At 39.9% G+C, this 18,725-nt stretch overlaps 1 protein-coding gene across 5 annotated transcripts in view; it reads right to left on the reverse strand.

The window, feature by feature from the left end:
- Nucleotides 1–18,725, reverse strand: part of METTL15 (methyltransferase 15, mitochondrial 12S rRNA N4-cytidine) — a 471,343-nt gene that overhangs the window by 14,646 nt on the left and 437,972 nt on the right. For all 5 annotated transcript variants that reach the window (XR_012509638.1, XR_012509634.1, XR_012509635.1 and 2 more), the window contains 2 exons: nt 1,425–1,489; nt 567–709 (listed from right to left, as the gene is read on the reverse strand). The gene's annotated coding sequence lies outside the window, so the exon portion shown is untranslated. The remainder of the gene's footprint in view (nt 1–566; nt 710–1,424; nt 1,490–18,725) is intronic.

Here is an 18,725-nt window from a genome sequence, read left to right on the forward strand (position 1 = left end):
CTATAATAAAAAAGAATATGAAAAGGAACATATACATACATGTATATAAATGAATCACTATGTTGTACATCAGAAATTAAAATAACATTGTAAACTGACTAAACTTCATTTTAAAAAACAGATTAAAAAATGTTAGGGCTTTGGTAGATTTACCATAATTTACTTAACCGTTGCATAAATTCAGGAATTTACATTGTTTTCAATTTTCCACCATTAAAAAAGGCACTGCTGTTCACCTCAAAAAGCTTTTTTGTTATTTAGAATTAGCCATTTCTTTAGGAGAGAGGTTCCCAGAATTGGAATTACCAGAGTCAGAGGGTGTGAATATTTGAAGATGCTTGTTACATCTTGCCAAGTAACTCCCCAACGGGCTGTGCAGCCTTGCCTGCGTGAGGAATTGTCTTCACAAAGAAAAAGAGAAGTCGCCACGTTGACAGAGAGGACTAGTATATTGGTGGTGTTGGTTTAACTTGCATTCCCTTGATTACTAGTGAAAGTGAACATCCTCCCATCTTTGTGAACAAGCAATATTTCACTTTTGTGAATTATCAGCTCATGATTTTTACCTGTGAATCTGTTGGTCTTGGTCATCTTCATATTGCCTTTTCTTAGCATGATTTATTCAGTTTGTACTTGGATAATACTTATCAGACACTGATGCATTCTTCCATAGCTGACCTCACATCATTTAATCCATGTGTTTCCTCTTCTGTGTGAGCAAGAATATTATCTCGTTAAGTCCTTAGCATCTATTCCAGACAATTCTTAGTATCTGAATCAATGCTCTGTATACAATAGGTATTCAATACATACTTGATAAACCACCCGAAGAGTGTCATTTTTCTTCATCATGCTGATCAACAGTTTTCCAAAATTTGAAATTCATTTATATTTGTAACCCTTAGTGCATGAGTCTCAACTATAGCCACGGGCCCTTTTTAGTGTAAATGCCACGCTTGCACCTTATTACAAAGAGTGTATTACTGAGGTTTGGTCAGGAAGAATTTGTGTCAGTTTGAGCTGCTGTAACAAAAATACCATAGACCGAGTGGCTTAAACAAGAAACATTTATTTCTCACAGTTCTGGAGGCTGGGAAGTCCAAGATGAAGTCTAAGATCCAGCAGATCTGAGGCCTGGGGAGGGCCTGCTTCCTGGCTTGCAGATGGCTGCTTTCTTGCTATAGCCTCAGCTGGCCCAGGTCGCAAACTCTCACCTCTTTTTCTTCTAATGAGGACTGTAATCCCACTGTGGGAGCTCCACTCTCATGACCTCCTCCAAACTTAATTACCTTCCAAAGGCCCCACATCCTAAAACTATTTCATTGGGAATTGGGGTGTCAAGATATGACCCTGGGAGAAACACAAACATGCAGTCCATAGCAAATAGTACTCATTGATAAAGCCAAATAGTATAATCAGATTACCTGGGCCCAAAGTATCACTTCCTCGGTCCAAAATCTTAATTCCATTATTCAACAAACTCTCCAGCCTGAAAAAAAAAAAAAAAAAAAGGAGAAAGAGAAGGCATTATTTCCCCCTAATACTTTTTGGGCACGGAAGTTTTGATGGATAGCAGCGGAATAATGAAGTGCATATTCTCCTGGACAGTCTGACGTAGGCAGGGGAGGCAGAGTGGCCTATATTTCATGAAGCGGAACGTTGACAAGGGCCAAACTGCATGCTCTCAGCACTCAGGTCATTTCATTAGCATTTGTTATTTTTATACATTGGTAGTTGTGGATGTCAATGGCATTTTAATATCCCAGAATGTTCACAGCACCAATACACTCACTCCCACTAATATTTCATGGCTCATGGATCATTTCCAAATCAAGAGCCTGGCTAATAATATGTCTTAACACTTTCCATAACAGAGTGAGGAGGAAGAAAAAAAGATACCCTCTCCTGGGTACACAATATACTCTCCCACTTAGTTTATGATAACCAACATTATTTTTCACTTATTTTTATGAGATTTATAGGACGCATTTCCTCCAGAGGATTCTGTTCAGAATTGCAAGTACTTAGGTGATTTGCTCGCATGCTATTAATTTTTACTTACTCTTTTATAGCTTTAAAGTATTTTAGACTCAGGGATTGCTGGACCATATCCTTCCTAAAGCCCCCACGCAGATACCAAGCTCCTCTGTCAGTCTTTATTTTATGACCAACACTGCCATGCCACATAACTTAAAAGCAGAATTGGTATGAATTAAACTCTCTTCCCTACTTACACTACATTACTGCACCACACATTACACCTTGTTATATGGGAGACATCTGTTGGGTTGGCATCCCGGTTTCCTGCTGTGACAAACAACATCGTAGAAAGTCACAGATCACAGAGTGACAGTCCCATACCCACCTTTCACAATGTCACCCATCCTGTCTGCAACTGATTGGCTCAAAGGGAGCCACTTGACATGTGGGGCCAAGCAGAGTTTTTCCTAAGAATTTAAAATTAGGAGCAAGACAGAGTGGGGGAGAAAAGAAGAGTGAAAAAGCATTTAAAAGATGGATAGGTAGAAGATGAGAGAATGGAGGGATAGAGAGATTCAGAAGCCCTGTAAGAGGCTTGACTGTGATATAGAATCACCTTTCTGTCACAGGTGGAGCACAGGTGCCTGTGTCCCCGAAGAGCAGGGATGCAGACCGGGAGGGAGGAGCAGAGCCCAGGGTGAAAAGAACCTTGATGGCTTTCTAGGCCCTGTGTCTGGTCTCTTCTCTAGTTTCAGTTACATCTTTGCCTTTGGCCTTAGTAAGACAATCATTTCTTCTTTTAATAAATTTGCTCTCTTTAACTTAGTCCAGATCAAAGTGGTTTCTACTGTTTGCAATCAAAGCATCCTAATACATATGACTGCAGTCAAAGCATCCTAATACATATGACTGCAATCAAAAGCATCTCAATTCCTATGACATCTGTGTCTCCCCCGTTGGACCATGAGTTTCTTGAGGGCAAGGACTCTATTTTACCCATCCTGATTTTACCCTAATTGTCTTTTAGACATTTAAATGTCATTTAGACTCTTTTATAGTACCTGGCAATAGTATGTGCTCAATTAATATCAGTTAAAATGTTGTTAAATCATCGAATTATTCCACAGATAACCAAGAACGTCACATTAAAGAGACCCATTGAGAACATTTTGGGATAAATTTGGCAAATATTTAGCAATTGCCACTTCAGCTTGCCACCTTTGAATGACGAAGAGGTCAGATATTTTCAGATTATTTCAAAATTCCTTTCTGGCAAAAAAGAAAAAAACCCCACAGTATTACAGTTTTTTCTTCTCTCAAAATGCTCCTGACTAGTTTAAAACAATTGATACCTACACATAAATTTTTTTAAAAACTATGACTCTGCAATTTTCCAATTCATAATAGGTGGCTGGCTACTCATTTATTCTGCAAACATTTGCTAAAACCTTACCTCATGCTAAGTTCTGTATCAGTAATGAAAACGGAAAGGGAAGAGATTAAGAAAGTCTCTGATCTAGAGGTATTCTCTGTTCAGTGGGAAAGAGAGTTACAAAAACACATAATTACAATGTTTGACAAGGTTCTGGAATGGAGGTCCCTACGATACATAATGCAAAGCAAAACTCAGTGGAGGGAAGGATGGAGAAGCCTTTCCAAAGAGATCAGTTTTGAACTGGATATTCAGTGATAAATAGGAGTTTACCCATTTCAACAAATTTTAAAAGTCTGCACTGGGTTTTACAGAGCAGGATATAAACTAGCAAGGGTTGGGAGGTGGCTTGGGTCAGTTGTGAAGGCCCACATTATAAGTCACACTTTGGAGTTCAGAAGTGATGATGAAATGATGACTTTCAAAAAAAAAAAAAAATTGAGGGTACGAAATAATCACACATGGGTTTAAGTAATTATTTAATAGATGTGTTTCCTGCGAATTTTCTAGGTGCCAGGCATTGTGGTAAATACGTTATAGATGTAATACCGTGAATCTAAGAGGGAAAAAATAATTCACTTAAAGAACTATAAAGGACATTATCCAAAATGATACACACTGAGCATATGCTGGCTGTTCCCAAAATGCTAGTTCCGTTTCTCTTGATCTTAGCCTTAGAACTAATCCACTGGACAGCTAGCTCTTTAAGGGCTAATGCTGTGTTTTATTTCTCTTGGAATTGGAGGTACACAGTAAGAAAGTAATAGAAGTTTTGATGAATAAATTGGCTAACAAATTGCCCAGCTCTAGTGAGTGGCAGAGGAACAATGGCGAGTGATCTCATGTACAGCCAGAAAACTCTCACTGTATCTTCTCTCGTATTTTCTGCTCTCATCCCTTTACTCCTCCCCAAAGACACTGCCGCATGATGATAACAATTAAGTGTAAAAATAGGGGCATCAGGGGCACATGGCCAGGATACCAGGTTTCTGGTCTCATCTTGCTACTTACGGGGCACACACACCTTGGACGTGTTAATCACCTCTCTAGAAGCACCCTTGCACCTCATGGGAATCTACATTCCAGAGCAGTGGGATCACTGAATAGTATGTAATGTAAGTGAAATATTAAACTACTGAATGAATGAAAGTAAGTGTGTGAAATGATAAAGAATGGGTTAAAATAGACAGAGCCATTATTAACACAGCATCTTGAATGATATGGACATAGAAGGAGGAGACGACCATGATCAGGAGGAACCAATTATTTTCAAGCACTTCCCCAAACCTCTACTTCCTGTGTCTTTTAATTCCTCCTCAACCAACAGACTTTAAGCACCTCAGACTCCAACTCCGGGGATGAAGTTTAACCAGCACGAATATTTCTACATAATGTGTGCAGGGCTGTCTTTGGTGGGGAAAGTCAAGATTAAAATAGCATGGCTGACCCGCCTCTTCAACTTGACCATCCTCAATCGATAGCTACACCGTGGGGCTTCAGGACAACCACTGGCTGTGGGCGGAAAGTGTCTTCTGCCCGTAGGTCTGGCATATTGAGCCAGGAGCCCCAGTGGAGGAGAAGGTTCATCTTCTTTAGAAATATCTAAAATAGGCACTTGCCAAAGGCAGGATGGCAGGCCGCAAGGCCTTCTGGCCTGTGAAATATTTTGAGAACTGACGGAAATTGTATTTCCAAATGTGAAGTTAGCAGAGAAAGAGGTACTTATTTATTTATTTTTTTTAAATGGAGTCCCTGGGGACTGAACTGAATGCAGGACCCTGCCCATGCCCAGCATGCGCTCTACCACTGAGCTATACACTGCCCCCCGAAAGAGGTGCTTCTTATTCCTAATGGCCTAACTTCCAAAAGAATCCAGAAAATCACAGTAAGGTCAAATAGAAAACCGGGGAACCATTCGATAAAGGCAAACCAATGCTTGTGGCTCATCCCTGAAATCAAGACATCCAGATTCCAGGCCAATGCCACCACTTACAAACCTGGTATCCTGAGGCCAATAATGTACGGTCTGTGGGTCTCTATTACTTCTTACATAAAACAAAGATGTTGGATTAGAAGACTAGATGTTGGGATAAGTGGCAGCAGTAGACTGGCTAACTTAAGTCTGGAAGAAACCCACTGGAAAGATTCGGGTGGCTCACAGAACTGAGAGAAGTCCTGGAGACCCAGGCCAGGAAAGAACAGGGACCAGAGAGGCGCTGGGGACCCTGGGAGCAAGAACTCCCACAGAGCCTAACCAGGATGCTCATGCTGGGACACAGGAGCATCCGCCTCCCTTCATCCTTCCTTCTCTTCTCTTTCTCCTTCTTCTTCTCCTGCTTCTTCTTTTTCTTCTCCTCCTTCTTCTTCTTCTTTTTTTCTTCTTTGCTGTCTATCACTTCATATATTCTTAAGAGGTAGAACACACTAACCTAATTTACCATTCTGCCTTCCCATTGCCAGGTAAGAGCGATAGTATATTATAAATCCAATTAAATCTGCACATGATGCAGGGAGAGAGCATTTCCCAAAATGAAACACAGCTGCTGTAATCAACAGAAGGTAGAGTGGACTTTGGGTGACCCCAAATTCACAAGTGGTAGTAAGCAGGTGACAGGTAAGTTCTTTAAGGCTATATAATGTCCTAGGAGTCCATTTAGACTTATCATGCTGTAAAAGAATCCCCACAGAGGTAACCAACAACACAAAAAGGGGGGTATACTTAAAGGCAAATGGCAACTCCCCCAAGGGTCTGATTTAGTGAGACTTGGGTGGGCCCATGAATGTGCATTTGGAACATTCTGGTTCCCAAAGGGGTTCTGATGTCAGACCAGGTTTGGGAACCACTACTCTCCTGTTTAACAGGAGAGGATGGAGCTAGAGACAGGGACAGGGCTGGAGGTGGCTGTCATTACATTAGATAATATGTGAAAGTACTCCAAGGGGAGACAGTATGTATCTCTCTCCAGATGTGACAACCAGACACCATAAAATCACAGCTCCCTACCCTTCTTCTCTACCTTACATGCTAGGCCTGGAGGGCAAGAGAGAGGAGTATTACACAGTACAGTTCAGCCAAGCAAAAGCAGCAAATACCCTCCCACTCTCCTTTATTAGAAACACTTGATTTAGCAGTCCTCCTCCCTCCGGCTGTGCTCGCTGCTCCCCCTCCCCACTCGTACACCATATGCTTTTAATCATGCCCCCACGGCCTCTCTTCCTGCAACATCCCGGGCAGATTAAACATGAAAAACAGAAATCTGAGAACTTGGAGCAAACATGGAAACTTGTGATGATGGTGGTAACCAGCAACCAGGCTGAATTCTCCAGCCTACAGGCAGGCGAGGAGATTGTTTGGGGCCTCAATATAACTAAGCCCACTGTGTACAGATTTTTGGTGAAAGGGGTTAATTGCACTCCATGTGCCTTTTCTTAAAGATTTCCCTCATGGGCTTCTAAAAATCCATTCTAGAAGGTGCTCTTAGAGAAAACCTAGCTCAGATTTGGATGTTTTGTTTTGTCATTTTTTCCCCCTGAAGTTTTATAATTGCTATGTTTAGGGAGTTTATGAAATCTTTCACGTGCTCCAAGATATTAAGTTATATAATCATCTTAATTTTTCTAGAGAAAGTATATCATAACTTTCATTTTCACAAAGACTTCAAAAAACACAAAATCCAGTCCAACTCACACATCTCAGAGGCTATAAACAACATGGCTAAAGTCTTTAAATTCACAGACCAGAAAGATCTGCTTCAATTCCTTTCCCCACCACATCCAAGATGGGAGATTCCAGGCAAGTCACTTCTGAATCTGTTTCCGTAGTCATTTGTGGTAATAATAATATCTGACTCATAACATTATCTTACAAAGTAGATGAGTTAAAAATATAAAGTGATGGCACAGTACCTGGCTGTCTTAGCCCATTTAGGCTGCCGTAACAAAGTACCATAGACTAGGTGGCTTATCAACACAGAAATTTACTTCTCACAGTCCTAGAGGCTGCAGAGTCCAAGATCAAGGCGCTGATGGAGTCGATGTCTGGTGAGAGCCTACTTCCTGGTCCGCAGACAGCCATCATTTTACTGATTCCTCACATGGCAGAAGGGGCAAGGGAATTCTCTGGGGTCCTCCTTCATAAGAGCACTAATTCAATTCATGAGGGCTTTGCCCTTATGACCTCTTAAAGGCTCCATTTTAAAACACCTCCACTTAGGGCTTTAGATTCCAACATATGAATTTGCAGTGGCTGCAAACATTCAGTCTATAGCAATGGCACTCCATGAATGTTAGATTTCATTCTTATTATTACGACTACTATTATTATTATTGGCATAGGAGAGCTTGAAAGCCAAAGGTGATCACAGATCATATGAAGGCAGGTCTTCTTATTACCAGTAAAATCCACCAATAGGAACAGATGCCTAATTTTACTGGATTTATTGGGATTCTCTGGCTAAGAAGGAAAAAAAATCATAATATCAGAAGAAACATGTTTGTGGCATGGCCCATATCACATATGACAGGCTCTGCTTCTCTTAAAGATAAGTTCACCTAAAACACCAACTAATGAAATTCACAGATTCATAGCTTCACAAGATTCATGGGACTTCAGGAGTCATTAATCCCAAGCATTGCAATTCAGAGATGGGAGACTGAGGTTCAGACAGGTCAAGCATCTGACACAATCAAGGCCAGTTTGGGGGATAAGCTAAGGGGCCAGTTTATAGTGACCTAAATCATCATCCTGGGTCCCTGTTGTGTCATCTACAACTTTGCCTAAGAGTCAGAAGAATTGAGTATGAATCTGGGGCTGCAATATATACACTAAATCTTCATTATCAGAATATTTATCACGTGTAAGGCCCGTGAACATTGAGGAACTGAGCAGTAAGACAGACCAGGTCTGCGTCCTTAGGGAACTTACATTCTAGAAAAGGAGATACACACTAAGCAACAAATCACATGGGGAAATGGACAGCTCAGGGTGCTTGGCATGCACAAGGTCCTGGGCTCAGTCCCTAGTACCTCCATTAAAAAATAATAATAAATTAAATTAAAACTAAACTAAAATAAGAAATTTAAAAAATAAAATTAAAAAAATTACAAAATTGTGATTTAATTAAAATTGTGTTGAACCGACTGGGTGGGTCTCATACACAGGTTTAGTGTGATCATGACCCAAGCTAATGCCTGTGGGCACGTAACAGAGTCAGCGCCTCCCACTGGCTAGCTATTACGTCATCATACCAGCTTCCCCAGCCCCTACCTTGTTTGCCAGCTGCTATTTTATGTGTCAGATACTTCAAGTCAAGACATTTCATTTCATGAAGTGAGTTGGTTTTGAGACCAGTTTGGCAGAGGTCACCAGGATTTTCATTTTTTCCACAGACATCATGGAAATGCTTTCATGTTTTAGATTTCTTTAGCGATCTTCTCTAGGCTGTATTCATTTTACCCCTAAGTTCTGAGGAAGCTTGTGTCCTTTGACAGGTGAAATCATGAGTGACTTAAAATAAAATAGCTTTAAAAAAGAATTTAAACACAGAAGGATGTTTCTTTTCCTTCACTATTTAAAGAGGTGGGGCAGAGAGCAATAGTCCAGGAGGTTCTTTTTTTTTTTTTCCCCCCAGTGCTGACCTAAGAGGCCAGGACTCTGAAGTTAAATTGTATCTACACTGTATCTCTAGCAGCCTGACTGAAGCACTGCCATCCCAGGCTTTATTCATCTTGCAACCGTCTCCCTGCATCTCCATTCTTCTCTCTGCTCCACTCTGACACTGCGTATCCTCCCCTGCTTCTCTTGTGAAACCCCCACCCTGCTCAAACCCCCAGTTCTCTCCCTATTTGCTGAAAGATCAGGTTGAACTTCTGCTGACTTTCTAATCCCAGCCTGGCCTTCCACTCCCTTGTGTGGCCTTGGGCTAGCTCCTAATTGTTCTAAGCCTATTTGCTATGCATGTAAAAGGGACAAAAATACCTGCCCCAGGAGGTGACTGCAGGATTACATGAAATGCCATGAAATAGCTCACAAGGCGGCATTCAGAAAGTGTTAGGATGTTATTCCTTTTCCTTCTTCTAACAGAGCATCTGGCCACAGATGGCGGTTTTCTGAGGATGTGGGCATAGCCTGAGGCCTCAGGACTACCCAGGCAAATGAGAGAAAGGACAGCCAGCAAGACCTGGAGCCTCTGGCCGGCTGCAATTACAGCAACTCCCTCTACACCTCCTCCAGGCAGTGGGGCTCCATGGACTGGTTTTAAAAAATAATTTTAGATCTAAACTGAGCTGGAAAGTGGGAAAGTTCCATAACTGTGAAGGTAGAGGTAGGAGTGCACCCATGACTTTCCTCACTTCTGACATCAGCTGCAAGCTTCTCAAAACCACCCCCAGATACAGTTCACTGGAAGGGCTCAGAACACACTGAGAGCAGGTGTAGTCACAGCTACCATTTGTTATGACTAATGGATACAGATTAAAAATCAACCAAGGTACAAAGAAGACATACAGATGGCCAACAGATGCTCAACATTGCTAAGCATTATGAGAAAAATGAAAATCAAAACTACCATGAGGTATCACCTCACATCAGTCAGAATGGTCATTATCAAAAAGTCTACAAATAATAAATATTGGAGAGAGTGTGGAGAAAAGGGAGCTCTCCTACACTGTTGATGGGAGTGTAATTTGGTGCAGCCACTATGAAAAGTAGTATGGAGGTTCTTTAAAAAACTAAAAATAGAGTTACCATATGATTCAGCAATCCCACCCCTGGGCATATAGCTGGAGAAAACTCTAATTTGAAAAGATACATGCACCCCAATGTTCATAGCAGCACTGTTTACATTAATAACCAAGACATGGAAGCAACCTAAATGTTCATCAACAAATAAATGGATAAAGAAGATATGATACACACACACACATACACACACAGGAATATTACTCAGCCATAAAAAAGAATGAATAATGCTATTTGAAGCAACATGGATGGACCTAGAGATTATCATACTAAGTGAAGTAAGTCACAGGAAGACAAATTATTATATGATCTATCAGTTATATGTGGAATCTAAAAAACAGTATAAATGAACTGATTTGCAAAACAGAAACAGACTCACAGACATAGAAAACAAATTTATGGTTGCCAAAGGGGAAGCAGTGGAGATGGATTGCTTTGGGAGTATGGAATTAACAGGTGCACTATACCATATTTAAAATAGGTAGAAACAAGGATTTACTGTATAGCACAGGAAACTGTATTCAATATCTTATAATAAACTATAATGGAAAAGAATCAAAAAAGAAGATAGATATATGCATATATCTGTATAGCCAAATCACTCTGCTGTATACCTGAAACTAACACAGTATTATAGATCAACTATACTTCAATTAAAAAAATCAGCCAAGGTAAAAGGTGCATAGGGCTGAGTCCAAGAGGGTTTCAAACATGTAGCTTGAAATTGTCTTCTTCCTGTGGGGTCAGGGCAATGTTATTCCCCTGCAACCAATACTCAGAACACTGCCATTACCTGAACCTCAGTATCCACAGTTTTTATTGGGGGCCCATCGCCTGTAGACGTGATTGATTACCTATGTGGCAGACCTCAGTCTCCAGTCCTTCTGGACGTAGACCATGTGACCCAAAGACTGCACCCTAAATCTCTTTGTTAGACTATCCAGTGTTGCCCAAGAACCCCAGACAAATAAAGGCATTCCTGTCAGGTAAGACATTTCAAGACTACCTCTCAGAAGCTGAGGACAAAGGCTAGACCTCTCTTTGAGGAGGTTCAAATTCTTTGCTACATAGAAATCTACTCTCAAATGCACACTAGCTACTCTAGATAAGTCATTCAGGATCTGCCCCACCTTGATCTTTTATTCATTTCCCTGCCTGGAATTCCCCATCTCCTTCTCTCTATTGACCCTTAGTTCGAGACATATTTTGAATCATATCACCTCCGTTACAACCACTGGCTCATATTGCTCTCTCACTTTTCTTATTTCCAGTGATGTCTTTTATCTACATACTTTCTAGCACTTCACTAAACATTTATTATGTGTGCAATGTTTGAGGCAAAGACAAGGGAGAGAGAGAGAGAGAAATGACCATATGCTGATCCCTAATTTAAGGGAGCTTAACACCTAATAGGGCAGGCAGGTTCTTTTCATTCACTTATTCAATGAATATTCATTGCATATCTATTCTGTACTGGGATCTAAACTAGTTGTTAAAATACATAATTATCTAGAATTACCTACGAAAAAAAAAAAAGAGAGCATGTGAGTGATATGATCAGATTCTAGTGGATCTGGGCATCACATTAAACAGTTAAGCTTTATTCTAGAGTCCTGTATGTTCTGAACGGTGAAACATTTACCCTAAAATTATCTTTGGTGGTATGTTAATAAGTCTTTTTAAAAGTTAGTACTTACGTATTTATTTTAATGAGTCTCATATAAAAACATTATGTTCCCAGCATATTCCAACCTTTGATTTCAGTTATTATTGCTTAGATCAAGGAAAATTTATAAAGAGTGAGCCAATTTACTTTATTTAACAATTACTGTGGCCATATTTGCTGCACATCAGCAGAATCAGCTCTGGGTATTGATGATACGCAGCTATGACTAAACTCAGGTAATCAGGATTAGAATAGCTGGAGTTTGGGAATTACTGCTAGAGTAAATGGAATGGTATGCTCCGATGTGGCTTTACGGAAGGGCTCCAAGGGCCCAGGGTGGAACATGGATCAGACTGAGACTGAGCTAGAAAGACCAGTCTATTGGAACCATTCTGGTAGGAGATAAGGACCATCTGATTTAGAGCAGAGAAGTGGGGTTGGAAAGGAAAGGAGGCGATAGACCTTTAGCAGTCTATAGGACTTGGAGGATGGACCAGAAGACTTGAGAAAGAGAGGAAAATTTAGGAAAACTCTCAGGTTTCTAGTTTGTGTGATCCAAAAGATTATAGTCATAACCAAGATAAAAAATATGGAAAGAGAAACAGGTTTGGAGGGAAAGACAATGAATTTGTGTAGAAGGTACTATGAGTCCTCAGCACATTCAGATTTATGAAATATTATCTGTTTCATGTGAACACATTTTCTCTTCAATTAAAATTGAATGAAAACAAGAAATAAGTGATACTTCTTTTTTAGATATGCCAGAAAAATGTTTAGTGGAAGAGCACAAGCTTTTTATTGGAAGGCTTTGAGGGTCCCAGTACAAACTACCTGTGTGATCCAGCCTAAATTGTTTAACCTGAGTCTCAGTTTCCACATCCCCAGAATGAGATAATCATATTGATATCTGCCACACAAAATGTAAACAGCTACACAATTTTTATTTGGGTGGCGGTTGGGAGGTGGTCTGATGTTGAATAAGAATTTCTTCTTGAATTGTCTTGGATCACTTACCAAAATACCAGGACCACAGTGGTGAGAGGAGACCAAGTTCAATAACCAAGTAATATTTCTCTCCCAATCTAACTTTCAAAAAGCAAAGCTGCCTGGTGACTGTATCCAGACGTCAAAAAGGAAACAGATGTTTCTCTACTTAATTTCAAATTTTCTTCATCCTTGAGAAAAATAAGACTCCGTACCTCAGATTTACTGCATAGTCAAGAGGGCTTCCTCCCCTGCCTCCCCTGCCTCCCCCTCACCCCCTGGGCTTGGTCATCTGAGGCTATGCCCAAGCCTGGTTCTGATTTGTATTGTATGTTTTAATGGCTAACTGATGGGTAATTCTCTAATATTTAAAAAAAGTCAGACTCTCCAAGTATAAAATAAAATCCATCCAGACACAACTTAAACAGTGTGTTTCCAACGTGGGAAAAATGTCAATAAAAGGCTTCCCGGAGCCTCTTTGTGAGAAGGCAGAAGGAAAACATTAGGCTACCCAGGGAGAAGTGAGAGGATTCGCTTTGCCTGCTTCACTCAGTAGGTCAAAGACCGCAGTGCTGGAGAGCACAAGTCATTTCTAGTTGCCAGGTAACCCTGCAGATCCATGGCCCATCCTTCTACACCTGACCTTAGTGGATTACACTAACAGATTCTCTCACCCGATGGCTTTCTTTTTGGTCCAGCCAATGGGAATCTATTATTAAACTCTCCTCAAATTGTCCAGTCTGCATGTAGTGTCTGTGTCCTGCTGAGACCAGACTGAAACACTCATCACAGGAGTTAAATAAGACTCAGGATGTAAAAGCCATACCCCCAATATCAGTTTCCTTGTTGCCAAGGTGTCTGAAATCCCCACACTGCTAACTCCTTTGGATCATAGAAGGCAGCATTGTTCAAACCACATGTGGCTACTGAAAATTTGAATATGACTAATACAGCTGGAGAACTGAATTTAAATTACTTAATTTTTAATCAAGTAAAATTTAAATAGCCACATGACCAGTGGCTATCACACTGGACAGCACAGCTCTAGAGAAAATGCAATTATTATTTGAAAAGAACCATACCTTAACTCTTTGCTGGTTTTTTTTTTAGTGTTTATTGCTAGTATTTCAGGTCACTTCTAAATCCTAAAGTCATAGGCAGGGGCAAAGGCATCCTTATCTATTTCTTTCATTTTTATCTCCCAGGATTAAAACCCAAACCCACTGTGCAAACCAGAATGGGCTGCTCTGTTTGCTCTCCTGGATTTCCAGCCACTTCATCTCCACCTCAATGTCTTTAACAAACTTACTTTCTTCTTTCTGACAGTGAGAAGGAGTAGTATTTCCTGAGTCAAGGTCTTCATTCCTCACTTCCTTTGCTGGACCACCCTCCTGTCACTTACCTACTTCACCTACCATCGCTCTGTGGGTGGCTCCCAGATCTGGAACTAACTCTCTTTCTAGATGCATTCACTGTTCCTTTGTTATTCTTTCACCAAATACTTTTTGAGTATCTACTCAGGTATTGAGCGTTATTTTTCAATAATAATTGCTACAGCTTAATAACACTAGCATCAACAATAATAATGGCTAACAGTTATTTAGAATTTTCACCTGTCAGGCGTTTTTCGAGAGCTTTACCTGTATAACTCATTTAATCCTCATACGACACTGTAAACTGGGGGCTATTACTATCCCCATTTAAAGGACAAAAAACAGGTACAGAGAAATTCAGAAATGGCCTGAAGCCACACAGAGAATAGGTAATAAGAGTCAGCATTTAAATCTGGATAGTCAGGCTCTAGAAGCCATTCTCCTTTTCTGACACTATATTGCCAATGGCCACAGCCCTGGAAGGCAGCAGACCAGGAGAATCTCCATCCATCTCTTCCTAGAAACCATGTGCTAGTATCTCTTGTACTAGGCACATTCACACTGTACCCAAATCCAGAGGCTAGGACTCTTTCTACAATTTTCTAGAAGCCAGAATATCTGAATTAAGCTTCCATGTAAGACTTTTGCTTTTCTTTTATCTAAAGGCATTGGTGATAAATATTATTAATGTGGATCCAGGCAATTCCCTTAAACTCAGAAAATAGCATTTGGATGGGAGAAATCTGATATTATTAAGACAAAATGTTGTGAGAGAAAGAAAACCACCCTCCCCACCCTGGAAGGCAATATGCTGTGATGTATAAAAGTTGTAAAAAAAAAAAATGCATGCTCTGTGACTTGGCAATTTAATTCTAGAAATATATTCTGAGGAAATAATCAGAAATGTGCAAATATCTATAAACAAGGCTGTTCATCTGCAGCATGATTTATAATAATGTCACATTTGAAATAACTGAAATGTGTAGCAAAAGGAAATTAAATATTTTTGTATCTATAAAATATGTATCAGGCAGTGATTAAAAATAAATCTACATATACATTTATAGTAAAAATGATCATAATTTATTTTTAAAATAGCTTATAGAGTCCATATTATTATAATCACTTTTTTGTTTAAAGAATTATACATATGCATAAGAGAATTATAAAAATCTGAAAGCATATATACCAAATGTTATCTCCAGATTGGAGAGTCGTGGATGGGTGATTTTTATACTCTTCCCTTTTCTTATCAGTATTTCTAATGTTAAAAAATGATTGTTATTTTTTAAATTAAAAGTCATCAGTTTCCCTAATAAAAGACATACTAAATTTTCTACTGAAGCCAAGTCAGAAGTGAGTGTTTATTTACCAGGGCATGCTTATTTCTAAAAGTCATTGTTCTATAGAAATCAAAAACAAGTCTGTCCATTGTAAATGTAAAGCCACCAGTTACACAATAGATCTATTTTCGATTTAAATAGTCAGGGTCTAATTTATGGATACCTTTCATTGCCTTTTCCCTTAATTAAAATTTGATGAAGGAAGGCTGATCGACTGTTTCCTGACTGGATGGATAACAAGGGAAAGAAACACAGATAAATAAATAAAAATAACTGGAATGCAGATCTCTGTCTCGTATTTCTTGGAGATATGATCTCAGAAAGAGTTATTTAATCTTTTATTACCTCAAATTAGTTTCCCTGTATGTATGCAGAGATAAAAATTGCATATATTTTAAAATAAATTTAATGAGAGTAAAATAGGACACGTATGGAAGAGGCATTCTGTAAATGTAAAGTGTCACATAAATGTTAATCCGGGATGGGTGATGACATTATTGGTTTGTTTCTTTCTCTTGTCACTAACTTTTTCTGGACCTTGAGCAAGTCACTTAAACTTGAGGATCTTCATCCTTTAAACACGGGGTTGAATGGGACTGGTGACCCCTTGGGTTGTTTTGGATTCTGTCATTCTTATTCTGAGATTCTACTGGCCTTTTGTGGGTCATGACAGTTTCTTCCAGAGCCCTGGAAGATGATATGGAAATTGAGCTCATAGAGCTTGGCAAGAAACACCAAGCAGACTTCAGTGCTGATGTGATGATGGGGAGGATGGCTTTAGAAGAAATGCTCTGTCCCAGCATCCTCTGAATCATTTCCTCTCCAAGTGAGGCCAAAGACAAAGAGCAAAGAAATTCTGCAGTGACTGTACACGTGGAAACAGAATTGATCCCCAAGGAACCTCTTGGAGAAAGCCGTGCCCGGAGGGTGAGCTCTGACCCCTTGAAGGCTGCCTGTGCCTTCCCCAAAGGCTGACTGACTCTGTCACTGCTTAACTTGGAAAGCCCTATGGTGAAACTCAGCGGTAATGACTCTTTAAATGTATTTATGGTAGCAAAAAAAATGTGTGTGAGAACACTGAGCAGAAGAGTTCTTCTGACCAGAGGATATGTTACTTATAGAAAATAACTTCTGGGGGAAAAATGCTATTTTCTTCACTTGCAAAAGGTATAAAAATGCCCAGAAGAATAGAATATCAGAAAAGAAAAGGTATTTTAGTGATCAGTTGACTCATTCAGCCTTCTATAAAGGCGGAAACCAAGACTAAATAGGGGGAAAGAGGAACAGTAAGGAAAATGAGTTACTCAGTGCCTTCTGTGTCCCACTGCTGAACAGGACCTTAGTACATATCTCTCATATGTATGTATATATAATATGATATATATATCACATTGTATAAATGTGTCAGTGGGCATGATACTGAGATATGTAGATAGATTTTATGATTGTATACTAACCCATAAAATAGATATAATTAACCATCTGTTTCTTTAGCAAAGAAGCAGAGGTTAAGCTAGACTGAGTGACGTCTCAAGGTCACAAATCTAATTAGTGGCATTTTGGGCCTTTTGTCCTTGACAATCAGAATCAGAGGAGAGGAAAACTTTTTTTTTTTAACTTTTTTTTTTTTTTCCAACTTAGAACATCCGGCCCAGAGATGAGTAAGCAGACACTAAGGTACTTTTTTAACTTCCTAAAGATATAACAACTTGGATGCCTCTAAGTATCAGCCAGCTATTCCTTTATAGTCTTGCTTTCTATCCTGGCCACTGGCAAAGTGGCGTTATTATCCTGTGAGTCATCACGCTAATAAATAAATCTAATTTGAAGATACCCCGTCTTCACTTTCTGGCACGATTTAACCCTCCCCACTTCTTCTCATCCTTTTCCTCTCCCAGCAACAATCCCTGGTGTCTAAGAACAAAATGTCACTGAAGCAGTTGCACGAAATAAAGAGAGGACAGTAAGATCCTAAAATATTGCAGAACCATGACTTTGGAAAGGAAACATTGGAGCTGTTTGAGATGACTTAGAAAGTGAGTGTCTCTGATGACAGGAAGAAAGCAAACATGCAAAGAATGCAGAAAGGAAGAAGTCTAAGGCTGTATGAGAGTTTGCAATGAGACGGCCATCTAAAAATTACTGGAAATGGTACACGGAGGAGTGGTCACGAAACAAGTCCATATTTTTTCAGTGCTTCTTCTAAGCTCCCAAAGCTATTTCTACTTTGGTTTGTGATTTTATCTTTTTTCCACTTTGGCCATTTTTCTTCCCATCTATATCTTCAAGGGCAAGTCAAGGATTATTGATTAAAGAGGTGATATCCAGGGCCGATCCCGGAGCTTGGCTTAGAGAACATTTTCACAAATATTTGCTGACTGCAAAAATAAGGTTTACAGGAGTAGGACGTAAGTGAGGTGGTTGGAGAGTTTCTGTCTTCTTAACAGTCCTTCCTTCAGGGAAATGTCTCTCTCCAATGCTACAATAATTCTTCTCACTTCACAAGATCCAGGCCCACACTGGCCCCAGGGTTTTGAATCCCACAACAGCTCAGGGCCTCCCAGGCCTCCCAGGTCTGGTAAACACATGTGGAATCTAAGCCAGACCAATCAAGACTCTCCTCAAACATGTTGCAAGTACAATCGGGACCATTCTTTCTTTTCCTGACTTCACGAACTCTAACGACCAGGTACCTTGAACTGTCATAGGGCCTTTGGCTAACAAGAGAGCGAGAAAATGAGAGAGGGTGCTGGTGCAATCCTGCAAGTACTTAGATGCAGCTCTACATGAATAGTCCCCTTTTGCTTTTCCAGTCACCTGAGCCAATATATTCTCTGACAAGCTGAGTTGGGGTTCTCTTACTGGCAACCAGAAGAGACCTGGCTAGGACAACAAATCACATGGCTTCATACAGCCCGTTTTCACAGTTTAGATTCTGTCATCCCATTCAGAGATAAATGGAAAGGATGAGCTCCAGGCTCATAAAAAGTCTGCGTAAAGGAACCAACTAAAGGTTTCATGAGTGATCTATGTTAAAGACAAATATAAAGAAGACTTTTCTAGGCCTGTGAGAAGAGGCTTAGTAAAAATCGTAACAGAATATTTTCTTTCCAAGTCTCAAGTGATGGAGCGTATATATTTAATCTCTCACGTGCTCTCCTAGTTACTGGACAGTCCATGTGTCACAGAAGGATTACCAGAAGTGAAC

This window comes from Camelus bactrianus, chromosome 10, assembly GCF_048773025.1.
Source record: "Camelus bactrianus isolate YW-2024 breed Bactrian camel chromosome 10, ASM4877302v1, whole genome shotgun sequence".
NCBI classification, from domain to species: domain Eukaryota; kingdom Metazoa; phylum Chordata; class Mammalia; order Artiodactyla; family Camelidae; genus Camelus; species Camelus bactrianus.